At 42.3% G+C, this 26,912-nt stretch overlaps 1 pseudogene; it reads right to left on the bottom strand.

The window, feature by feature from the left end:
- Nucleotides 1-14,923: 14,923 nt before the first annotated feature.
- On the bottom strand, nucleotides 14,924-26,179 carry LOC136322331 (protein SET-like; annotated as a pseudogene).
- Nucleotides 26,180-26,912: the final 733 nt, after the last annotated feature.

Raw genomic sequence — 26,912 nt, 5'->3', positions numbered from 1 at the left:
GCTCACCAACTTGAGCACAAGGTTGTTTGCTTAGGCATGGAATCATAGACATGACCCCATGGTCACTGACTTGAACCCAAAGGTTACCGGCTTGAAGCCCAAGGTCACTGGCTTAAGTTCAAAGGTTGCTGGCTTGAGCAAGGGGTCACTGGCTTGGCTGGAGCCTCCCAGTCAAGGCACATAAGAGAAAGCAATCTATAAACAACTAAGGTGCCACAACTACAAGTTGATGCTTCTCATCTCTATCCCGTCCAGCCTGGCTCTGTCACTGTCTCTGTCTTTCTCTGGTGCTAAAAAAAAAAAAAAAAAAAAAGCTCCAAATTTAAAATAAAAGACAGGCTTTGAAAATCTGAATGTTCTAACTTTTTTTTTCTTTAACTTTTCATTTTTAGACTAAAATAGGCAAGATCATAAGCAATTAAAAAAGTCTGAGGGTGCTTGACCTGTGATGATGCAGTGGATAAAGCCTCAACCCAGAATGCTGGAGTTGCTGGTTTGAAACCCTGGGTTTGCCGGGTCAAGTCACATATGAGAAGCAACTACTACAGAGTTGATGCTTTTCGCTCCTCCCCCATCTCCCCTTCTCTCTCTCTCTTCTCTCTAAAATCAATAAATAAAGTTTTCAAAAAAATGCTTTGTTTTTTTTTAAAGTATGTTGGCGTTGTACTTCATCTAACTTTCCCAGAGTTTTTTCCCCTGCATGATTCTGAGTTACAGTGGGCCACAGAAAAAAATATGAGCATGTTTTGGAAGGTCTAAGTGCATCAGATACTATTTTGTTCACACTGAAAATTAGTTTAGGATGCCAGGCATTGTTGTAATGAACACACATTGCCACTGATCTGCTAGCTCATCTTGCGGGGATACAGTGGTATTCAGCCCATAGTTCAAGCACACAATATATCCTTCCTCAGCTTTCCTAGTCCTGGTCTACATGCATGGGTAGTTAGTTCCATGGTGAAGGGCACCAGCTTCTCTTGCAGGTACCCAATATCATGGTTTATCCTTGTGGGTTAGAGTTTATCCTTATGGATTCCAGTTCTTGCACTTCCCTATTTCACATTCAGCTTCCCTGATTGCCAGACTGAATGATTTCAAGTCCTAAACAACACAGAGGTAGTGGCCTTGCATAGACTTTTCAACCAGCTACCATAATCATCTAAGGACTAATGCCTATAATAAGCTCTCTATTCTATTATTCATAGTTTTTCTGCTTCTGTAATCAAACTCTGATAAAAGGAATCAGTACACTTATGAAATAAGTATCTTATAAAGATGGACATAAAATTATTTTGCTACATGCCAGACGTTTTGCTAACTGTGCCTTGTCTCTTGTGCTCCTTACCACAACATTATTTTACAGGTGAAGAGCTCAGAGTGATTAATAAATTTGCTCAAGGGTACACTGCTAGAATATGAAAAGCTGGGCAATTGAGACTTTCTTCTCATAACCATTGTCATTCTGCCTCTCCAAAGAGCATAAACTCTTTATAGCAATGAATTCCCTGCACAGAATGGTGATTTTTATTTTTTTTTACTCCACTATCCCCCAGGAATTTTTGTCTCATTTTGTTTGAAAAGGATCAGAATATGCCAACCCAAAATATACCACTTTGGCATAGGGATTATTTTTACTTAAGGGATTAAGAATTACCATACCACCCTCACTTACTCCCAAATCACCTGGAAGAAAGAGTGTAGTAATAAACTATTTAAACAGTTATAACTAAGTTATAGTTGGGTTCATTAGGTAGTTCACAATGTAAAATGAAAGTAATTAGGAGTCAGTTGAATAGTCAAAGACACTCATAGCAAGCTAAATAATATATATTTATTGCACTCAAGTTAAGACAAGTTGCTGGCTAACTCTAGGTCCTCATTTTGGTTGAGACCCTGAATAAACTTAATTGGAGAGACAGAGTGCTTCACTGCAGTTGCCAAATGATCATGGTGGGTGATGTGGAGTCTGCGTTGGAGTCTCAGGAGACTGCCCTGCTCTTCACCCCAGCTACTTATATATGGTTTGACCACTTGTCACGTCATAGGGTTACATTATCACACTTCAAACATAAGTCACACATGAGCTTGATAAGGTTGACAGATGGAGTCATCAGAAAAGAGAGTAAACCTGTTACTCCTTGGTAATCAGGCCTTACATAGTGGGCTTTTCCATAAAATATAGGTAATCACATTACTTCACACATGTATTGGTATGCAATTAAAACATATGGAGTTATTGCCTGACCTGTAGTGGCACAGTGGATAAAGCGTTGACCTGGAATGCTGAGGTTGCCAGTTCAAAACCCTTCAAAACCCCAGGCTTGCCTGGTCAAGGCACATATGGGAGTTGATGCTTCCTTCTCCTCCCCCTGTTCTATCTCTTTCCTCTCTCTCTTTAAAAATGAATTTTAAAAATCTAAAAAAACAAACAAACATATGGAGTTATGGCATAAACTGGTTACACTTAAATCACTCAGTTTTCTTTTTACAATTTATATTAATTTTATTTTATGTTTATTGTAACAAAGAGTGACTCTTATTATTCAAAAACAGGGAGCCAACACCAAGATAAGATTGCAAATAAAATCTTGCTAAAATAGTCTGTATAATCCATTAGTTTCAGTGCTCCACAGTTAAGTGTCCCTTGAAGCCCAAACCCTCTTTCTTTTGTTAATGGGGTATATAAGCCCTGCTTCTTTGAATTTTTTTTTTCTGTAAACTCCTGTACACATTTAAACAATGATCCTGACCTGTGATGGTGCAGTGGATAAAGCATCAACCTGGAATGCTGAGGTCATCAGTTCGAGTCCCCCAGCTTGCCTGTTCAAGGCACATTCAAGAAACAAACATGAGGCCCTGGCCGGTTGGCTCAGTGGTAGAGCGTCGGCCTGGCATGCGGGGGACCTGGGTTCGATTCCCGGCCAGGGCACATAGGAGAAGCGCCCATTTGCTTCTCCACACCCCCCCCTCCTTCCTCTCTGTCTCTCTCTTACCCTCCCGCAGCCAAGGCTCCATTGGAGCAAAGATGGCCTGGGTGCTGTGGATGGCTCCTTGGCCTCTGCCCCAGGCGCTAGAGTGGCTCTGGTCGCGGCAGAGCGACGCCCCAGAGGGGCAGAGCATCGCCCCCTGGTGGGCAGAGCTCGCCCCTGGTGGGCGTGCCTGGTGGATCCCGGTCGGGCGCATGCGGGAGTCTGTCTGACTGTCTCTCCCCGTTTCCAGCTTCAGAAAAATACAAAAAAAAAAAAAAAAAGAAGAAGCAAACATGAGTTGATGTTTCCTGACCCCCACCCCAATTTTCTCTCTCAGTCTCAACATCAATAAATAAAATCTTTAAAAAAAAATGAAATGTCTTTGCCTGGCTAGGTGATGATGCAATGGATATGAGGAGCCCTGAGGAGCCACTGTGCCACCTCACCCGCAGGTGTTGTAAAGTACCAAAAGCTACAGAATCAATATTCTAAGAGGCTTAAAAAACATTTTATTAATTTGGGTTAAGGTGTGCAGAGAAATTTTGGGAATGATCTCTGTACTGTGTAATTGGCATAAAACCAGGATGACCCTTGGCATTGTATTGTAAATGCAAAAGGAAGGAAAACATGGATTCCCTGACATTCCACCACACTTGTGGGGAAAGGGGTGAATGGCTAGCCAGGTGCAGGAAGAGAAAAGCCAAAATAAACCTTTTCTTATAGTAATAAGCCATTGCGGGCATTTGTCCCCACGGAAACTACCTCTCCTATGTGAATGCATGTGTATGACTCTGGACAGAGAGATGGCGGATAAACATTAGAAAATATAGGAATATCTTTTAATATATATGTAAAGAGACATCTTTCTATCATTGTGTTGACTTGTAGATTTTGTTTTCTCTTGCCTGACCTGTGGTGGCGCAGTGGGTAAAGCGTCATCCTGGAAATGCTGAGGTCGCCGGTTCAAAACCCTGGGCTTGCCTGGTCAAGGCACATATGGGAGTTGATGCTTCCTGCTCCTCTCCCCCTTCTCTCTCTGTCTCTCTCCTCTCTCTCTCTCTCTCTCCCTTGTTAGATTCAGGGAGTACTGACATGCCGGGGCTGCCAAGAGTGTACAAGGTCCCTGTGATGCTGAGAACAAAGAGTTCAGCAACATCCTGCATTGAGTCAGAGACCCTTATCAGAAGTTTATGTTTGAAATTCTCCACTGAGCAATACCCCCCCCCCCCACTGTAACTGCGCACGACCTCCCTAGCCAATGACTAACAGCCACATCAGGTTCTGTATGATGCTTGCTCATCCTAGACAGCCACCCTATAAAAAGGAGCCATTTTAGAAGCTCGTGGCTGCAGTCCCTGCGCAGGTTTGGGGGGCTGCAGTGCTCCAGTCTCTTCAGAGGCGTGGGTTGCCTGCAGTCCCTGCGCAGGTTTGGAGGGCTGCAGTGCTCCAGTCTCTTCGGAGGCGTGGGTTGCCTGCAGTCCCTGCGCAGGTTTGGGGGGCTGCAGTGCTCCAGTCTCTTCGGAGGCGTGGGTTGCCTGCAGTCCCTGCGCAGGTTTGGGGGGCTGCAGTGCTCCCTTGCATGTGTTGCCTGCAGTCTCTGTGCAGGTCTGCAATAAAACTGATAAAATTTACTTTGTGTCTGCTGTGGCCTCTCTCGCTAGGATGTAACATCCCTCTCCCTCTCTCTCCTTTCTAAAATGAATAAATAAATAAATTAATTAATTAAAAAAAAATTTTGTTTTCTCCAAAATGATCTATGGCTTGCAAATTGAACATGGTCCTATCATGTTAAAGGGCATATGACTATAACCAATAGTGGTAAAGGGCACCTAATTGCAATTTTTGCTTCTGTACTTCCCGCTTGCAAAACTATAAAAACTAGGTAGAACAAAGGGCCGGCGCGTTCTCCCTCAAATTCCTGTCAGAGTTGCCACCCCTTGGCCAAGCTAGACAATAAAACTTTGGTGTGGAATCGACGGATTTTGTTCATGTCTTCAATGTTTCGAGTCCCTCCGAATTAGGCTTAACAGATAGACCATCAATTTGGGATGCAGAGAACCCAGGTTTGAAACCCTGAGGTCACTGGCTTGAGCGTGGGCTCATCCAGCTTGAGACCAGCTTAGGCACAGGGTCGCTGGCTGGAGCCCAAGGTTGCTGGCTTAAGCAAGGAGTCACTAGCTCAGGTGGAGCTCCCCACCCCACCAAGGCACATATATGAAAGCAATTAATGAAAAACTAATTGCCACAACAAAGAATTGATGCTTCTCATCTCTCTCCCTTCCTGTCTGTCCCAATCTGTCCCCCTTTCTGCTCTGTCTCTGTCTCTCTCACTAAAAAAAGAGAAATATCTTTTATTAGTTTAATTCACATACCTCAGGCAATAAACCTGAGAGGGTAGAGTTTTTTTTCTCCCCACATGTTTAAGTTGAAAAAGAATATTTTCCAAATAGATACATCACCTGAAGAAGTTACTTTGATGAACAACACAGTACAGAAATGTTAAGTCTTCTTAATCAACTTGCAAGAGACCAGCTCTCTATTAAATTCAATCACAGTTTAAAGTGTGAACTTGCCCTCAGTTTAGAAAGCCAACTACCAAATGTTCACTGTGTGAGGGAAAATTCTCTGGTGTGGAAGGGAATACAAACTACAAGTCTTTGAAAAAGCCACGAGAGGCCAACCTTTTAGATCCTATACTGTCAAAGAAGAGTCAGGGCATTCTGGAACATACTGTGCTTTGCTTGTACCAATCTTTTCCTCAATTGTAAAAATAATATGCACTCACTAGACAATGAGAAAAATACTGAAAAATAAAATATTATTAATAGCTGTATGGCCAGTAGCCATGGCAACCATCACAGTTGTCTGGCCCATGCAGGTTCGCATTTGATTTGGACAGATGGTAATGAAACAATGGAGCCAAGAACTGATGGGTCATTATATTTAATCCTAGCTCACAACTGGTGGGTGAGAAATATACACAGTGGGAAAACACTTCCCTTTCCATTCAGGGCTACCAAAGCCACTGACTCATCCAAGTTTCCTAGAATCAAAGGTTTTTACCTCACCATCCTTATTCACCTTTGTTCCCCATCTCCTTCTCTCTGCACAAACTGGCTTCTCCTTTAGCACTATGGTAGTGTATGTAAAGCCAGAAGCCACGGCCAGGGCCACTATCCCAGCAGCCTCCTGGTCCATACAGGTTCGCATTGGATTCAGACAGTCGGTAAAGAAACAACGGAACCAAGAACTGATGGGCCTTCATCTTTAATCCTAGCTTGCACCTGGCGGGCAAGTAAAAACACACACTGAGCTCCAAAACCCAATCACATTCAGTGCTCACAAAGCCACTGATTTATCCGAGTTTCCTAAAATCAAAGGTTTCTAGCTCACCAGCCTTATTCTCCTCAGTTCCCCATGTCCTTCCTTATCCCAGGTACAAACTCTACACAAACTGGCATCTCACTCAGCACTCCGCCATCTTCGCTGCTTCTCCTGGCCTACTCCACGTGGCCTTTCTCTGCTCTCCTCTGCTCTCTCATGCTAATCTCAGGAACCAAGAGCCCCAACTCCCGTTCTGCCCCCACTTTATATTGTAGCTTCAGAACCTCTAATCCAATATATAATATAGGGAAGTCTCTAATACAGTCACTTCTCTGAGGCATGATTGGATTGTACCGCCCTACATCAAAAAGGGTAGGAAAAGCTTAATCCCAAAACCAAGCCCCAGGCTACAAGGATTCTGCCTGCCTTTAGCCCACCCCAACACACATTAATATCACCTGGGCGACAGCCTCCTTGTGGGCAGCGTAATCTTTAACAAAGTGAGCATAATGCATTTTATCTGCCCAGCAGTGTATCTACACCTATAGAAATTCCTTCTCTAGCTTATCTGCGCCTATAGAAATTCCTTCCTTCTCTTCTATAATGCTAATTTCAGGAATCAAGAGGGAGAGTTCCTGGTCTGTCTCTGATACAAAGTCACTTATCTGAGCCCTGGCCGGTTGGCTCAGCGGTAGAGCGTCGGCCTAGCGTGCGGATGACCTGGGTTCGATTCCCGGCCAGGGCACACAGGAGAAGCGCCCATTTGCTTCTCCACCCCTCCGCCGCGCTTTCCTCTCTGTCTCTCTTTTCCCCTCCCGCAGCCAAGGCTCCATTGGAGCAGAGATGGCCCGGGCGCTGGGCATGGCTCTGTGGCCTCTGCCTCAGGCGCTAGAGTGGCTCTGGTCGCAACATGGCGACGCCCAGGATGGGCAGAGCATCGCCCCCTGGTGGGCAGAGCGTCGCCCTTGGTGGGCGTGCCGGGTGGATCCCGGTCGGGCGCATGCAGGAGTCTGTCTGACTGTCTCTCCCTGTTTCCAGCTTCAGAAAAATGAAAAAAAAAAAAAAAAAATACAAAGTCACTTATCTGAGGCATAATGGGATTCCTCATAAGAGTGCACCACCCCACATCATGCAACAGTCAAGGGCAGGGGTCCCCAGACTTTTTACACAGGGGGCCAGTTCACTATTCTTCAGACCGTTGGAGGGCCAGACTATAAAAAAACTATGAACAAATCCCTATGCACACTGCACATATCTTATTTTAAAGTAAAAAAACAAAATGGGAAAAAATACAATATTTAAAATAAAGAACAAGTAAATATAAATCAACAAACTGACCAGTATTTCAATGGGAACTATGGGCCTGATTTTGGCTAATGAGATGGTTAATGTGCTCCTCTCACTGACCACCAATGAAAGAGGTGCCCCTTCGGGAAGTGTGGGGGGGGAGCGGATAAATGGCCTCAGGGGGCCGCATACGGCCCTGCGGACTTTAGTTTGGGGACCCCTGGTCAAGGGAGTGCATTTTGAAAAGATCTTAGTTTTGAAAAGATCTTAGTATTAAAAGGGTGGGAAAGGCTTAATCTTAAAACTAAACCTTAGGCTATAATGACTTTGCCGGTTTACAGCCTGTCTCCCACACCCAATGCAAACTATAAATCATATTTATAAACTTATTTGACCAACAATAGCCTATTATCAAAAGATAACAATCATTAATATATTGGTCTTTTTTCTCCCACGATTCTTTTTCTATGCAGTTTTCTTATTTTTAACAAAAGTTTTACATGTTATAATATAATATTTATAAATATAATTTTAATGATTAAATATTTTTTCAAGAAAAAGAGGTAACATATTTTGCTGAATCACTTCTTTAGTGTTGAACACAGGGCTCATGGATGATACTGTTTTCTTTGGTTTTACTTAAAGACACTTTTAACCTAAAAATAAAGAAGTCAAGGTGAGGGGCAACAAGGATTACTGAAACCCAAATAGTGTTCCCAGAAGAATAAGAAGGCAAGGGGTATTTAAGAGAAAAGAAAGTTGAACAATTACTAGAATGGAAGGAAGGAATTTCTATGGGCACAGATAAGCTAGGGAAGAAATTTCTATAGGTGTAGAGATACACTACCATAGAGATGTTAATTCTACACTTGATCTTAGCCAAAAGACTGAGAAGTGGTAGTGATGCAAATTCTAAAAAATGTCTTTAATTTCAGTGCTGTAGTGATAAAGTCTGCTTTCCTGCAAACTTTGCAGTAAGACTTACTAGCGTAGTTTCTCTGGGATGGTTGCTCTAGCTCCATTTTGAAGTGGTTCCATATGTGTTTTTTTTTTTTTTAATCACAATTACATTTTTAAAATTAGGACTTTTTTTTTTTTTTACAATACCAAAGTTATGCAGAAATGTTGAAAAATTTAATTTCCAACTTCCAAATCCAGAAATAACTACTGTCCAATTTAATTTTGTGCCTATACTTCTAGAGCCTTGTCTGTGAATGTACAATTATATTAAAAATCACAATTCTTTGCTAAATTTGTTAGTACATGTAAAAGTTTTATTAAATAATGAAAGGAATCAGCATGTAAGAAAAGATTTTATTTGAGAAGCATTTGAAAAAGTTTTACTTATATGATCAGAGGGCAAAGCAATGGCAAATAAGATTGCTAAATTAGTTGAGAGGTTTACTTCTTCAGTACAATATAGGCCTATCACATTTGCAGTTAACATCTGTATCTAGCCTGACCTGTGGTGGCACAGTGGATAAAGCGTTGACCTGGAATACTGAGGTCGCTGGTTCGAAACCCTGGGCTTGCCTGGTCAAGGCATATATGGGAGTTGATGCTTCCTGTTCCCCCTCCCTTCTGTCTCTATATTTCTCTCTCTCTCTCTCTCTAAAAATAAATAAAATCTAAAAACAAAGACAAACAAACAAAGACCATCTCTATCTAGATTGTAGTAACCATCTATAGGTCAAATAAGTTTGTAAATATGATATATATGTTTGCTCGCTTATAGTTTGCATTGGCTATGGAAGATAGGCTGTATGCTGGCAAGGTCCTTACAGCCTAAGGTTTAGTTCTAAGACTAAGCCTTTTCCACCTTTTTAATACTAAGATTGTTTCAACATCCTTCTAATACTAAGATCTTCTCAAAGCTTTTCCCCACACCCTTGACTATTAAGGAATTCCATTTATGCCTCAGATAAGTGGCTTTGTATCAGAGACTTCCTTATTTGTATATTGGCTCAAAGGCTTTAATTTCTACACTGTAAAATGAAGCAGACTGGGGGCTCTCTCTCACTCAGATTCTACCATCAGCATTGCAGCCAATATGGCAAGTGCTGAAGGAGAAGCCAGTTTATGCAGAGTTAGTGCAAAAAGAAGGAGATGGGGAACAGAGGTGAATAAGGCTGGTGGGGCCTTTGATTTTAGGAATACCCAGATGAGTCAGTGGCTTTGGGAGCCCTGAAGGGAAAGGGAAGTGTTTTCCCACTGTGTGTATTTATTCGCCCGCCGGGTGTGAGCTAGGATTAAAGGTAATGGCCCACCACTTCTTGGCTCTGTTGTTTCATTACCATCTGTCCAAATCAAATGCAAACCTGCATGGACCAGGCGGCTCTGTTGGTGTCTGTGGTTACTGGCAATACACCATTCTATCAACTTGCCAAGTTTACAAGTAAACTTCTTATGAAAAGTTGTCTTTCTGTACATTTATCAGATGTTGATTGTTGTCAAATATGTTCTATCATTTTCCAAGAGTGTCATTTTAGGACAAGCAGACAGTAAATGTTCTGGCATGTATAAAAATATCATATAGCCTGACCAGGTGGTGGCACACTGGATAGAGCATCAGTCTAGGATGCTGAGGACCCAGGTTTGCAACCCCAAGGGCACTGAGTTGAGCACAGGCTCACTAGCTTGAGTGTGGGGTTGCTGGCTTGAGCATGGGATCATAAACGTAACCTCATGGTCCCTGGCTTGAGCCCAAAGGTAACTGGCTTGAAGCCTAAGCTCACTTGCTTGAACAAGGACACTGGCTTGGCTGGACCCACACTCCCTCTCAAGGTGCATATGATAAAGCAATCAATAACTAAGGTGCTACAACTCTGAGTTGATGCTTCTAATCTCTCTCCCTTCCTGTCTGTACTCCCTTCCCCTCTCTTAAAAAAAAAAAAAAAAGTCAAGCAATTATCAGTTAGTCTCTTTCTAAGTTTGGGATAAAATTTTTAGATTATATAATTGTTACAGTAAATATAAAATCAAATTAATATAAAATGTAAAAAGGAAACTAAGAGTGATTTAGATGTAACCAGTTTACGCCCTTTTGAGAGAACTCCATATGTTTTGAGTACCAATGCCACGTGAGAAGTAATGTAATTACCTATATTTTATGGAAAAGTCCACTATGTAAGGCCTGATTACCAAGGAGTAACAGGTTTACTCCTTTTTCTGATGACTCCATCTGTCAACCTTATCAAGCCCATGTGTGACTTATGTTTGAAGTGTGATAATGTAACCCTATGACATGAATAGTGGCCAAACCATAAATAAGTAGCTGGAGTGAAGATCCAGTCCCCTGAGACTCCAACGCAGACTCCAAGTTGCCCACCATGATCATTTGGCAACTGCTGTGAAGCACTGACTCTCCAAGCAAGTTTGTTCATGCCCCGCTGAAGCGAAGACCTAGATTTAGCTGGCCACTCGTCTTAACCATGAGTACAAAGAAGTCTTTGTTATTTAGCTTGCTATGCGTCTTTGCCTATTCAACTGATTCCTAATTACTTTCATTTTACATTGTGAACTACCTAACGGACCCAGCTATAACTTAATTATAACTGACTAGTTTATCACAACAATAATGTATGATTAAAGTATATACTTATACACATATAGTCACTTCAATATTACAAAAGGTCTTTCCCTAAAACTTATTTATTTATTTATTTATTTATTTATTTATTTATTTATTTATTTATAGAGTATGTTTATTAAAGCTGGGAACAGTGAAACAAGGAAGGGCTTAGGATGGAAGAAGCAACAGGAGAGAACCTAGGAAGGGCTGCTTTGGCTGTCTAGAGACAGTTGTAGGAAAGAAATAAGCCTCGGCTGGGCTGCCTTGTCAGAGTACAGGGGGCCTCGGTGTGAGATCATAATAGTGATATCCAGAATGTGAACTCTGGTCCACAGCATGGATTTCAGAGAACTCCAGCTCCCATGCTTTCCTGGGAAGCAGCCCCAGATCCTGTGCCTTTTGGGGCTGTACGATTAAGCAACTGACATCATTGTGTTGATGTAATGTTGGCACCATGCCATTCTTGTCCCTGAATACTATAACTACAAGCTCTGGCACTGCTGGGGGAGGGAGGAGTAAAGCACTGCAGCATGTCTCATCTCCCTCCGGCTCCTTGTGTTTTCTTCACTTTGGGGATCTTGCTGCCTAAACTATCCCTTGTGGAGCAGGTGGCCTTCAACAATTAGCATCACAAATAGGGTGTGGTAAGTACCTTTTCATCCCTGAACCCCTGGAAGGCAGTGGTGACATGTGGCCACCGGCCAGGTTCTGGCAGCTGGTAGTGATGGTCCTGTCAACATGGGTGGCTCTGGTGGACTGGGAGACTGTGGAACCTACACGGGAAGCCATGAAGAAGGCTTTAGAGGACTTGAAGCCAACCTTCTAAAAACACCCTGGGAGGCAGCTGGAAGGGTGTCCTGGCTGTTTTTAATGCTGCTACGGAAGCAACATATATGGCTGCTGGAGCAGACAGAACCGGAAGAGGCCTTGGAGGAGAGGATACCAGCCCTAGAGGAGTCCCTCCATGGCCAGAGGTGGAGGGCTCTGCCTCTGTGTTCAGTTCCCCCTCTTGGCCCCAAGTCCCCCTCCAAGCCTATACAGGATGTATTGACTTCCTGCACAGCATCCCCTGCTGACAAAGGAAAAGGGCTGGTGATGGTAACCGAAACAGAAGTTTCAACTGCTGAAGAAGCAGAGGAAACGAGCTCACCCTGTGTGCACACAATGTGCCCATGGTGGAAAAGGGCTGAAGGGGTGGGGGAACTCTAAGCCTTCCCGTCCCAGTTTGAATAGGGGGAAGGCTAAGAGACCTAATAGGAACAGGTGGGGACCAGAGGCCCCACGTGAAATTGGGAATCCACTAGTCCCCTCCTACTGTGGAGTGATAGCTTGGGTGGATACCAACTCTAACTGCTCCCTCCCCTTCAGGAACCCAGAGAGGTTCCCTGGGACCTCCATAGCCTTTGGTGGTTTCAGGGTCAGTCTGTTCAAGTGAAGCCAGTAATTACTCCCTTGGAGATGGAAGGAATGCCTCCTAAGCCATGCAGTGTACTGTGTCCTAACCCTGAAAGTATCATAGGGGTGGATGTCTGGTAAAGGCTGTAGTTGGGAACTATAGCAGGGAGTTCCGCCTTCAGGTTTAGGTTGTGAAGGCGGTGTTGTAGAGGCATGCAGCACATTCCCCCTTGCAACCGTCTGCTCGCCCCCTCCCCTGGAGGGGGAAACGACCACAGACACTGAGCAGTTGGGGAGGACACGTGGGGGTGCCCTCCCAGTTGCAGAGCCAGCAGTGTATTGCCACATAGGGTGCCTAGAAGGCATGAGGAAATTGGACAGACCATTTTGAAACTGGAAGAGGCTGGTACTGTGTGACCAGCTCATACTCCTTACAACTCCCTGGTGTGACTAGTACAAAAACTGGACAAAATGTGGCATATGACGATGGACTATCAGGAGCTAAATAAGGTCATGCCACCACTACATGGAGCCGTACTCTCCACACTAGAATTAATGAACAAGTTGACTGTGACTCTGGGAACTTACCATTATGTGGTAGATTTGGCAAGTGTTTTATTCTCCATAGACACTGCTCTGGAGGGCCAAGAACAGTTAGCCTTCGCTTGGGCAAGTTGCCACTGGACTTTTGTTGTCTTGCTGCAGGGTTATTTGCACAGCCCAAACACTTGTCATGTGGCTTCATGAGCCAAGCCACCTGTGGTGGCCCTCTTTCATCCTATTGATGATATGATGCCAACCTCTGATTGTCTTACAGATCTAGAGACAGCTGCAGAGAGTTTTGAAAGGCGCCCTAGAAACATGGGGCTGGACCATCAATGCCAGTGAAGTGCAGGCACCTGAAATGTCTGTCAAATTCTTGGGAGTCGTCTGGTCAGGTAAGACCAAAGTAATTAATGCTTGAGGCAGTCATTAACAAAATCCAGGCTTATCCTCAGCCCACTATGGTACAAACAGTTACAAGTGTTTCTGGGATTGTTGGGGGTACTGGAGAGTATTCATACCCCACTTGGATCAAATACTGAAACTTCTTTATGGGTTGGTGAAAAAAGGAACACTGTAGGATTGGTCAAATGACCATGAAGTGGCATTTACCCCCACAAAAAGGGCTGTACCCTACTGCGAACCAGCGCAACTCGCAATTGTCCAGGTCCTGAGTGAGAATGGCGTGGAATGAAGAAATAAACTCAGAGAAACAAAATATGGGATCGAGAAGTCTCTGCAAGCTGATGGCAAGCCAGAGCAGAGAAACCCCCAGTTTGCTTTATTGTGTAGTGCAGAGCTGTATGCGAAATAAAGAAGTCTCTGATACAAAGTCACATTTCTGAGGCATAAACAGGAATCTTCCCAAGATATAAACAGGAGTTCTCTTAAGGCATAAACAGGAATCCCCTCCACCATGCATAACTGAAATCAACCAACATCTGAGCAAACAAAGGGTGAGAGGGAGGGCATTTAAATTGCCTCTAGCAATTTAAATAAGCAAGTGAGGTGGGAGGGTGGGATGAGTAGAAACAATCAGCATCACTGCTGGATGGAAGTGTGGGGGAGTTTAGCCTTTGGCTTAACCCTTAAACTGCTAGGACTTTGTCAGCTTGCAGTCTCCCACAGTAGCCCATGCACAGGTCCTTCGGACCCCAGACCCCAGTAAATCGTTCCTCTTGACAGTCTCTGTATATGAGGACAGAGGCAAGCTCAGAGGTCCTGGAAGGTGCCCTAGGTTTTTGGTCTCAACTATAGAAGGAGGTGGAAGACTGCTATTCCTTGATTGAGAAGCAGTTGGCAGCCATTTATGCAGCCTTGCAGGCCTGCGAGGCAATCATGAGGGCCGCACCCACGACCGTCCAGTCCACCTACCTGGTGGTAGGGTGGCTGCATTCTTGGATGAGGGCACACTGGAATGGGGTGTCCCAGATGCCTACATTGACCAAATGGGGGGTGTATCTAGAGCAATGGGACCCATTTAGCTCTAGTCCTTTGGCCCAGCAATTTCAAGAAGTGCTGGGGCCTGTGACTGATCAGGCACAGGTAGCAGAGGCGGAACTGCCTCAGGTGTCTTCGGAAGAAGAGGCACGGAGTCCCAGAAGGGAAAGTGTGCCAGAGGCTTGGTATATAGATGGATTTAGTCAAGGGACAGGGTAGCTGTCCTCCTACCTGGACAGCTGTGGGTATACAACTGGATACAAATGAACTGTGGTTCAAACAGGGCTGGGCCAGAACAGCTAATAGGCAGAACTGTGGGCAGTCTGGCTAGTCCAGATGCATGAGCAAGGTCAAGTGCATGTCTGCGCTAATACTTGGGCAGTCTATCGTGGCCTTACTCTGTGTCTTCCTTGATCTGCTGCCCAACAATAAGCAGTTGGGGGCCGACCACTCTAAGGCGAACCCATGTGGGAAGAGCTCTGGGAAAGAGGACAAAGGGAGAGGGCAGTGATATATACCATGTCCCCGGACATCACCCTTTGCAAACTCCTGAAAATGATGAAGCAGATACCTGAGCTAGAATTGGAAGTCTGGTCCTTCCCAGGGGAGACAAAGCTGTGTGGCTACATAAGAAAACAGACACATGGTGGTTTTACCCCTTAGTGGCATTTCTCCCAGGTGGAAGACCATAGATGTAGAATTACAAGTAGAAGCTTTAGTGAAGCACACCACCCAAGTCTTGAATGTTACCCTGCAGGCCCTGACTCTCTGATTGGATGAAACTACTCAAATGAGGAAAATGGTGTTACAGAATAGAAGAGACCTATATCTTCTAACCGCTCCTCAAGGGGAACATGTGCCTATTGCACATAGAATGTTGCATATTCATTCCTGATCACCAAAAGCAAGTGACAGAAGCCCTAGCAGAAATGGATGGAGAGGTCCAGGCTCTACAGGCTCTACAGAATGAGCCCTTAACCACATGGTGGAACCGTGTAAGGAACACCTGGCGTGGGTCCTGATTGTTATCACCCTGGTTGCTCTTTGCTTGGTGGTGGGTTGTTGTACCCTGTATTGCTGTTGCACTCCTTGAGTCCAACGAGCTGTCCTATGTACCAAAGCCCCCATCCTGTAGGGGTGGAATGTATGACCATAATAGTGATATGCATGATGTGAGCTCTGGTCCATGGCATAAATTTCAGAGAACTCCAGCTCCCATGCTTTCCTAGGCAGCAGCCCCAGCTCCTACCCTTTTTTGAGTTGCCTGACTCAGCTCTGGTTCCTGTGCCTTTCTAGGGCAGCTACCATTTTTCAGGCAGTCATGCTTTATTGGGATGCCTGACTCAGCAACTAACATTATTTTGTTGATGTAACATTGACACCATGCCACTATTGTCCATGAACAGTGGGGGAGGGAGGAATAAAGCACTGCAGCGTGTCTCATCTCCCTCTGACTCCGCATGCTTTCTTCACCTTGGGGATCTCGCTGCCTAAACCATCCCTTGAGGAGCAGGTGGACTCTTTTTTTATTTTTTATTTTTTTATTTTTTTATTTTTCTGAAGCTGGAAACGGGGAGAGACAGTCAGACAGACTCCTGCATGCGCCCGACCGGGATCCACCCGGCACGCTCTGCCCACCAGGGGGCGATGCTCTGCCCCTCCGGGGCGTCGCTCTGCCGTGACCAGAGCCACTCTAGCGCCTGGGGCAAGGCCAAGGAGCCATCCCCAGCGCCCGGGCCATCTTTGCTCCAATGGAGCCTTGGCTGTGGGAGGGGAAGAGAGAGACAGAGAGGAAGGAGGGGGGGGGTGGAGAAACAAATGGGCGCTTCTCCTGTGTGCCCTGGCCAGGAATCGAACCCGGGTCCCCCACACTCCAGGCCAACGCTCTACCGCAGAGCCAACCGGCCAGGGCCAGGTGTACTCTTTGACTCTAGGAGACAAGCCCAGGATGATAGCCCAGGATGAGCTGCTGCTGCCCATTGCACACCACCTGGTTCCGTGACTCATAGGGTCCTTTGGAGTTTAGGAGACATATGACAGTGGTGCAAGAAGGGAGGGAATGGAAAGGCATTCCCCAATTTTTTTTTTTTTTTGGGTAACCTTATATCTTTATCTTTGGATTTATAAATCTCTCTTTTCCCAAAATATTTATTATTTGGTGTAATGTAAGGATCTTTGTTTCATCAAAACAGATAAAACACCACTTATTAAATAACTCACCTTTTCCTGATTTGAAATAAAACAATATACAGATTTGTCATTGATTCTTTTTCTGAACTTGCTTCACTTTCAGTGATCAATTTGTCTAAAACTGTTTAATATAACAATGTTTTAATAGTTTATATTTTTATAGCTGGGAGAGCATGTCCCCTGTTTTTCTCCTATTTAAAATATGCTTATGGTGCTGGCCTGGTGGCTGAGTGGACAAAGCATTGTCCCAGCAAGTCAAGGTCATGGGTTCAACCCTCAGTAAGGGGACATATGAGAAGCAACCAGTCAGGGCACAACTAAATTAACCAACTAAGTGGAACAACGAGTTGATTCTTCTCTCTCCCATTACCCTGTCTCTCAAATCAATGAAAAATTAAATATATATGTTGTTTATGTGAATCTACTCTTCCAGAAGCTTAAAAAAAATCTGTATGTTCCTTTATTGGAGCAAGATTCCTGACCCATATACAGCGATGTATTTACTAAACAGCTGTGCAGAAATTACATACTATCCATCTAGATAGTTTTTTCATACTTTATCTATTGATAGACTAGTTCTACTTATAAAGTTTTATACATCAGAAAGCCTTGAATTTGACCAGGCTGTCCATTAAGTCATCGCTAAAAAAGTTAAGTGGCATTTAAGTTTAGCTACAATATTTGACAACATTAAAAAGCTTAGGCATTGGGTAGCTTCTCAAAATGTGACTCTATGCAAAATGGCACTTAGCAGACAAATCAGAGTCAAGCATCTCGCTCAGATTCACATAGATGGGTCTCATTTGAGAACAACACACTAAATAGCTGGAACTTAGACATGAAAGTACTACTAAGTTTCTTAACCACTATAACAAACTGTTTACTCTGAGAGTCTATTTGGCCACATTTTATAGCACCATAGAGACATGCCAGCAATAGTCCCATGTGTAACTTGGCATTACAGTACCAGATCTGATAGTAGTAGCAGCCACTATTGTTATATTCAAGTAAATAGAGACCAATTTTTAAAATTAATTATATATATATATTTAGTGACAGAGACAGACAGGAAGGGAGTGAGATGAGAAGCACCCATTATTGTTGTGGCACTTTAGGTGTTCATTGATTGCTCCACATACATGCCTTGACCAGGGGTCTCCAGCTGAGCCAGTGACCTCTTGCTCAAGCCAGCAACTTTGGGCTCAAGCCAGTGACCATAGGTCATGTGTATGATCCCACACTCAAGCCATTGACCCCACTCTCAAGCTTGTGAGCCCACACTCAAACTGGTGACATCGAGGACCCAGGTTCAAAACCCCTACAAACTTAATCCTTTATGAGGGATATCATAGCCAGCCTCTTATATCTATGAACCCAGTTCAAGGGGCTTACAGGCTTTTCTGTGGAACTCACACCCTCTGTCTCATTTCCAAAGAAATTACTATGAATCTACAGGGAAAGCACGGTACTATTATCCCTGTGCCATAAATAATAGCACACACCCAGAAAAGGGGGGATATAAGGCCAGATTAATTCAAAAGGTCAAAAGGGGAAGTATCGTTGTGCCTTTCCTTTGCGGTGACTTTGTCAACCCTCAGCCATTGGTCTTCACTGCGGTGACTTTGTCAACCAGCAGCCGTTGGTCTTCTCTGCTGTGACTTTGTCAATCAGCAGTTTTTGATCTTCTTCTGCTGTGACCTTGTCAGCCAGCAGTTGTAGATCGGCTCCCGACAATATTTAAGTCTGAACAATGTTTTATTTTTTAAAAATGACCAGATTCCCTCTGTCACATCCATCTAAGACTCACTCTTGACACTTGTCTTGGTCACGTGATACATTTATCTGTCCTACCCTAAAGGCCGGTCCGTGAACTTAATGTCAGATTAACTTTCTGAATTAATCCGGTCCATGGTCCAAAAAAGGTTGGGGACCATTGGTATAAAGGATAGACACGAGAGAGAGCTCCAAAATAGGGCAACTGAACACAAAAGAGAAAAAAAAAGGAAGAGAGAGAGACTACAACTTGTTCCCAGGGACAGGAAAACAACTTTTCAAAAGGTTGGAATCTATCAATGTTCCATTTGTCAACTTCTCCTTCTTCTTCCTCTCCTTACGCCACGCCATCATCATCTTTATCTTCTTCACCTTCATCCTCATCCTCTTCTTCAATATCTTTCAACCCTTCTTCTTCATCTTCTCCTTCCTAGTCTTCATCATCTATGTCAGAAACCAAGTGGTAATACTGTAAGGATTTGGCCAATATCATTTTTGATGATGACTTCTCCTCACTCATCTGCACCTATATCAGCATGGGCAGTAAGTCAGGTAAAGAAGCCCTCTGGTTCCTCATGCTGCCTCTTCCTGCTGGCTTTACTCTGCATTTGACTTGAGTGTTTCATCAATTTCTTCCCATCTGATTTTAGTGGACTTTGAAGATGAATCATCACTCTCATTCAGATGAAATTCTCTGGACAGAACTTTATTTTCAATATAAGGATTTTCATAAAAATAAAGATTTAGGGCAGCGGAGTAGGCGGATGCACAGACGCCCAGCTCTCACCACCAAACTGGAATACAAATCAATTTAGGAAAAATCAGCATGAGAAACCAACTCTGAACTGCAAGAACGGCTCTCAAAAACCAAGGAGCAAAGAAGAAACCACAGGAGTCCTGGTAGGGAACCCCTGAACCTCCTCTGCTTGCTGGAACGAAGGTGGGGAGGTGGGGCTGAGAGCCTAGAGAGGATCTTGGAGGGAGGGGAGCAGAAACTACTGCTCACAGCCACTTGCCTGGCAACCAGGGAGCGAGGTGCGTTGAAAGGACCAGCTTATCTCCCAGGTGGAGAGGACAGGTAGAGGGACAGACTGTGAGGGGCTAAGGAATGCAAGAGACAAGCTAAAAGGGCTGACTCATCCATGCTGGAGGCAGCCATAGCTGGGGGAGGGACTGAACCTTTCACAAAACAGAGCTGAAGTGCTTCCGGATCAGAGATCTCCGGACATCTCTCCAGCTCCAATCAGCGCAACAAGACACAGCTGAAAACAAGAAGTGGGGAGGAGGGGCAGTAACTCAGGTCTCCATGGAGATCTGAGATACACCTCCTCCTACTGAAGCTGAGAAAACACCCTGCCCCCAGTGAGATTAGTGGGCTAAAGAGGCCTTCAGAGTCTCAGGTTACACCCATTGCATTCCTGAATACAGTTTCAAGGAAGCCCCCTGCTGAGATCAGCAAACAAGACTATCACCTGTTAAGAAAACAAACAAATCAAGACTTCAAAGCTGCCCAAATCCGAAAGTGGATTACAGATAACAGCTGATACCAACCCAAGAAGACCTAGAAATAACACAACTGAAAACTGGAGGCAGACAACACCAAGCCTAGACTCAACCAACCCAAAAAAGAGGATGAGAAGATAAAGGAGTGCAATCCAAATGAAACCACAAGAGACACCTTCGAGAGATGAACTGAGTGATATGGAAATAATCAAACTTCCAGATGCAGAGTTCAAAATAATGATTGTAAGGATGCTTAGGGGTCTTAGAACAACAATGGAGGGTCAGTATGAAAACCTAAATAAAGAAATAGCAAGTATAAAAAAGAATCAGTTGGAGATGACAAATACAATATCAGAAATAAAGACCACAATGGAAGGAATTAAAAACAGGATAGATAGAGCAGAGGATCGAATCAGCGAGTTAGAAGACAACTGGAATGAAGGCATGAAAGCAGAGAAGAAAAGAGAAAAGAGACTCAAAAAATCAGAGGAAACTCTAAGAGAGCTCTGTGACAACATGAAGAGAAATAACATCCGCATCATAGGGGTTCCTGAAGAAGAAGAAAAAGAACAAGGGATAGAGACTTTGTTCAATCATATCATAGCTGAAAACTTCCCTAAATTAATGCAAGAGAAACTCTCACAAATCCAAGAAGCACAGAGGACTCCATTAAAGAGAAACCCAAAGAAACCTACACCAAGACACATCATAATTAAAATACCAAAGCTAAGCGATAAAGAGAAAATATTAATAGCTGCAAGAGAAAAAAAGTTATCACCTACAAAGGAGCCCCCATAAGGATGACATCTGACTTCTCAACAGAAACACTTGAGGCCAGAAGGGAATGGCAAGAAATATTCAAAGTAATGCAGAACAAGAGCCTACAACCAAGACTACTTTATCCAGCAAGGCTATCGTTTAAAATTGAAGGAGAAATAAAAAGCTTCCCAGACAAAAAACAACTCAAAGTATTCATTACAACCAAACCAATGCTGCAGGAAATGTTAAGGGGCCTGTTGTAAACAGATCAAAGTGGGAAAAGAATATAGCAAAAAAAGGAATACACCTTTAAAGAAGAAAATGGCAATGAACAACTACATATCAATAATAACCTTAAATGTAAATGGATTAAATAATCCAATCAAAAGACATACGGTAGCTGCATGGATAAGAAAACAGGACCCATACATATGTGTCTATAAGAGACACACCTTAGAATAAAAGACACACATAGATTGAAGGTAAAAGGATGGAAAAAAACGTTTCATGCAAACGGAAATGAAAAAAAAGCTGGGGTAGCAATACTTATATCAGACAAATTGGACTTTAAAACAAAGGATATAGTAAGAGATAAAGAAGGCCACTACATAATGATAAAGGGAGTAATCCAACAGGAAGATATAAATATTATAAATATCTATGCACCTAATATAGGAGCACCTAAATATATAAAGCAGACTTTGATAGATTTAAAGGGCGAGACCAACAGCAATACTATAATAGTAAGGGATTTCAATACCCCACTAACATCACTAGATAGATCCTCAAGAAAGAAAATTAACAAAGAAACAGCAGACTTATTGGAAACACTAGATCAGGGGTCTCAAACTCAACTCAGCATGTGGGCCACAGAGCAAGATCACAGCCGTTAGGCAGGCCGCACTAGGTCTACAAAAGGCAACTGTTACGCAACACTTTTCTCACTGCAGTTGAAAACAAAAAAAAATCAGTACAACAAGCACAATCGTACATGCAGTTTACTCAGTGTCACAAAACGACCAGAAACTGTAGTTCGCATCACAACTGCTGTTAACTAAGCTAATATCTAGCTAGGATGCTAGAGAAATGAAAAATACAAGTAGGCCCCTAGGCTTACTTAATTTTATCCCAAATATTTTGAACTTCGTGGATTAGTCTGCGGGCCGCACAAAATTGTTCGGCGGGCCGCATGCGGCCCATGGGCCGCGAGTTTGAGACCCCTGCACTAGATCAACTCGATTTAATAGATATCTTCAGAACCTTTCACCCTAAAGCAGCAGAATATACATTCTTTTCAAGTGCTCATGGTACATTCTCTAGGATAGACCACACGTTAGGGCACAAAAGTGCTCTCAACAAATTTAAGAAGACTGAAATTGTATCAAGCACTTTCTCCAATCACAACGGCATGAAACTAGAAATGAATCACAACAGAAAAGCTCAAAAAAACTCAAACACATGGCAACTAAATAGCATGTTGTTAAATAATGAATGGATTAAGAATGAGATCAAAGAAGAAATAAAAAAATTCCTAGAAATGAATGACAACGAGCATAGAACAACTCAAAATTTATGGGACACAGCGAAAGCAGTGCTGAGAGGGAAGTTCATAGCACTACAGGCACATTTTCAGAAGCTAGAAAAAGCTCAAATAAACAACTTAACCCTGCATCTAAAAGAATTAGAAAAAGAACAGCAAGTAAAGCCCAAATGTAGTAGAAGGAAGGAAATAATAAAGATCAGAGAAGAAATAAATGACATAGAGGCTAAAGAAACAATACAGAAGATCAATGAAACCAGGAGCTGGTTCTTTGAAAAGGTAAACAAGATTGATGAACCTTTAACTAGACTCACCCAGAAAAAGAGAGAGAGGACTCAAATAAATAAAATTAGAAATGAGAGAGGAGAAATAACAACTGACACAACAGAAATACAAAATATTGTAAGAAAATACTATGAAGAACTATATGCCAAAAAACTAGACAACCTAGATGAAATGGACAAATTCCTTGAAACATACAATCTTCCAAAAATCAATCTGGAAGAATCAGAAAACCTAAACAGACCAATTACAACAAAGGAGATTGAAACAGTTATCAAAAAACTCCCAACAAAGAAAAGTCCAGGGCCCGATGGCTTCACAACAGAATTCTACCAAATATTCAAAGAAGAACTAACTCCTATCCTTCTCAAACTATTTCAAAAAATTCAAGAGGAAGGAAGACTTCCAAGCTCCTTTCATGAGGCGAGCATAATTCTGATTCCAAAATCAGGCAAAGACAACACAAAGAAAGAAAATTATAGGCTAATATCTCTGATGAATATAGATGCTAAAATCTTCAACAAAATATTAGCAAACCAGATCCAACAATATATGGAAAAAATCATACACCATGATCAAGTGGGATTTATTCTGGGGAGGCAAGGCTGGTACAATATTCGTAAATCAATCAATGTGATTCATCACATAAACAAAAAGAAGGAGAAAAACCATATGATAATTTCAATAGATGCAGAAAAAGCATTTGATAAAATCCAGCACCCATTCAGGATCAAAACTCTCAGCAAAGTGGGAATACAGGGAACATACCTCAACATGATAAAAGCCATCTATGAGAAACCCACAGCCAACATCATACTCAATGGGCAAAAATTAAAAGCAATACTCTTAAGATCAGGAACAAGGCAGGGGTGCCCCCTTTCACCACTCTTATTTAACATGGTCCTGGAAGTCCTAGCCACAGCTATCAGACAAGAAGAAGAAATAAAAGGAATTCAAGTGGGAAAAGAAGAAGTAAAACTATCATTATTTGCAGATGATATGATATTGTATATAGAGTCTAAAGTCTCAGTCAAAAAGCTACTGGACCTGAAAAATGAATTCAGCAAAGTGGCAGGATATAAAATCAATACTCAGAAATCAGAGGCATTTTTATACACCAACAATGAACAGTCAGAAAGAGAAATTAAGGAAACAATCCCCTTCAAAATTACAACCAAAAAAATAAAGTACCTAGGAATAAACTTAACCAAGGAGACTAAAGACTTGTACTCGGAAAATTACAAGGCATTGATAAAAGAAATCAAGGAAGATACAAATAAGTGGAAGCATATACCGTGCTCATGGTTAGGAAGAATAAACATCATTAAAATGTCTATATTACCCAAAGCAATCTATAAATTCAATGCAATACCAATTAAAATACCAATGACATACTTCAAAGATATAGAACACATATTCCAAAAATTTATATGGAACCAAAAGAGAACACGAATAGCCTCAGCAATCTTAAAAAAGAAGCATAAAGTGGGAGGTATCACACTTCCTGATATCAAGTTATACTACAAGGCCATTGTACTCAAAACAGCCTGGTACTGGCATAAGAACAGGCATATAGATCAATGGAACAGAACAGAGAACCCAGAAATAAACCTACAGTTCTATGGACAACTGATATTTGACAAAGGAGGCAAGGAAATACAATGGAGTAAAGACAGCCTCTTTAACAAATGGTGTTGGGAAAACTGGACAGCTACCTGCAAAAAAATGAAACTAGATCACCAGCTTACACCACTCACAAAAATAAACTCAAAATGGATAAAAGACTTAAATGTAGGCTGTGAAACCATAAGCATCTTAGAAGAAAAAATAGGCAGTAAGCTATTCGACATCTCTCGGAGCAATATATTTGCTGATTTATCTCCATGGGGAAGTGAAATAAAAGACAAGATAAACAAATGGGACTATATCAAACTAAAAAGCTTTTGCACAGCTAAAGACAACAAGAACAGAATAAAAAGACAAACTACACAATGGGAGAACATATTTGACAATACGTCTGATAAGGGGTTAATAACCAAAATTTATAAAGAACCTGTAAATCTCAACACCAGGAAGACAAACAATTCAATCCAAAAATGGGCAAAAGAGATGAATAGACACTTCTCCAAAGAGGACTTACAGATGGCCGACAGGCATATGAAAAAATGTTCAACATCACTAATCATTAGAGAAATGCAAATTAAAACCACAATGAGATATCACCTTACACCAGTCAGAATGGCGCTCATCAACAAAACAACACAGAATAAGTGCTGGCGAGGATGTGGAGAAAAGGGAACCCTCCTGCACTGCTGGTGGGAATGCAGACTGGTGCAGCCTCTGTGGAAAACAGTATGGAGATTCCTCAAAAAACTGAAAATCGAACTGCCTTTTGACCCAGCTATCCCACTTTTAGGAATATACCCCAAGGATACCATAGAACGGCTCGAAAAGGAGAAATGCACCCCCATGTTTGTGGCAGCATTGTTCACAATAGCGAAGATCTGGAAACAACCCAAGTGTCCGTCAGAGGACGAGTGGATTAAAAAGCCTTGGTACATATATACTATGGAGTACTACTCAGCCATAAGAAATGATGACATCGGATCCTTTACAATAACATGGATGGACCTTGATAACATTATACAGAGTGAAATAAGTAAATCAGAAAAAAAACTAAGAACTATATGAATCCATACATAGAAGGGACATAAAAACGAGACTCAGAGACATGAACAAGCATGTGATGGCAACAGGGGTGGGGGGGGGAGGGGGGATGGGGTGAAGAAGGAGAGAGGGGTTGGGGGAGGGGAGGGGCACAAAGAAAACCAGATAGAAGGTGACAGAAGACAATTTAACTTTGGGGGAGGGGTATACAGCACAATCAAATGTCAAAATAATTTAGAGATGTTTTCTCTCAACATATGTACCCTGATTTATCAATGTCACTGCATTAAATTTAATAAATAAATAAAAAAAGAAAGTAAAAAAAAAAATTAAAAAAAAAATTTATTCCCTGACCACATAGCTTGGTTGGTTAGAGCATCATCCCAATACACCAAGGTTGTGGGTTTGATCCCCAGTCAGGATATATACAACAATCAGCCAATGAATGATACATAAATAAGAGCAAAAACATATCAGTGTTTCTCTCTGTGTGTCCTTCTCTCTCTCTCTCTAAAAGCAATCAATAAAAATTAAAAAAAAATTATTCTGTAACCTGATTTAGTATCTTCAAAATCTGTCACTTTAACACCTGCTGAATAATGCAGCACCTCTTCATCCTCTTCCCCAAGCAGTGCAGACACTTGTAGATGGTTGACACATGTTGTTACCCAAAAGTTTGGGATTTGAGTGATCAATTCTGACCTCATCTGAAACAATGGTTGGTGGAGTTTGTTATATATCTATTCTACTTTCAAAATCTCCTCACTAGCTTGTTCATTAAGTCTATTTCATTTTGTACTTCATCAATATGGTCAGTTGCTTCTTGCTGCTCTTTTTCTCCCTTCAGCAAAGCCTGAGAGGCTGACTTCTCTGGCTCGAAGGCAGTCTCAGATTCTTTGTTTGAGGTGGGAGTGAAGATTGGTGTCCGGGGGCCATGCTGTAAGGAAAATCAGAGAATCAGACTGAAGGGAAGTTGCATGGCTAGAAGCAGCTCTGAGAATTACCAGATGCTGTGTGGTTTTTTTTTTTAATTAATAAATTATACTCCTTTTGAATTGATCGATGTAGAATTTTGGAATAAGTTCAAAGTCAAACTGCTTCTCAAAAAAGTTGTACCACCTTACACTCCCCAGAGCAGGGCATGAAGCCTCCTATTGCTCACTTCTCATCAAACGGGTTTTTATCAACCTTCTGAACCCCAGTCATTCTTGTGGTTATAAAGAAATATCTTATTGTGGTTAAACTGATGATAATGTGGGTAACACCTTTAGCTGTCTGTCTGTCATTTGGAATCCCGGTTTGATATAATGACTATTTAAGTGCATTTGGGGAGGGGAGGTATATTTTTTCTTTGTTTTTATTATGATTTTAATTTTACATCTTGATCTGATCCATCTGGAATTAATCTTTGTGTAAGGTAAGTTGTAGAAGTTCAACTAGCACTTTCCAGGTGGCTAGTCATTTATGACAATACTATTTCAATACTCCACTCCAGATCATGGGTAATAATAGAAGCAATTTTCGTACACAGGTATGCCTGTCTGTTTATCTACATAAATTCTATTAAGACTTCCTTTGTACTGCATAGAATTAATAGATAAATTAGAGATCTTCCTTTTTGTTTTTTGTTTTTTACATTGAGTCCTTCAGCCAGGAACATGGTACATCT

Source organism: Saccopteryx bilineata, chromosome 2 (genome assembly GCF_036850765.1).
Source record: "Saccopteryx bilineata isolate mSacBil1 chromosome 2, mSacBil1_pri_phased_curated, whole genome shotgun sequence".
Classification (NCBI taxonomy): domain Eukaryota; kingdom Metazoa; phylum Chordata; class Mammalia; order Chiroptera; family Emballonuridae; genus Saccopteryx; species Saccopteryx bilineata.
Note: the sequence above shows the minus strand (reverse complement) of the source record. Positions and strands in the feature narration are given on the sequence as shown.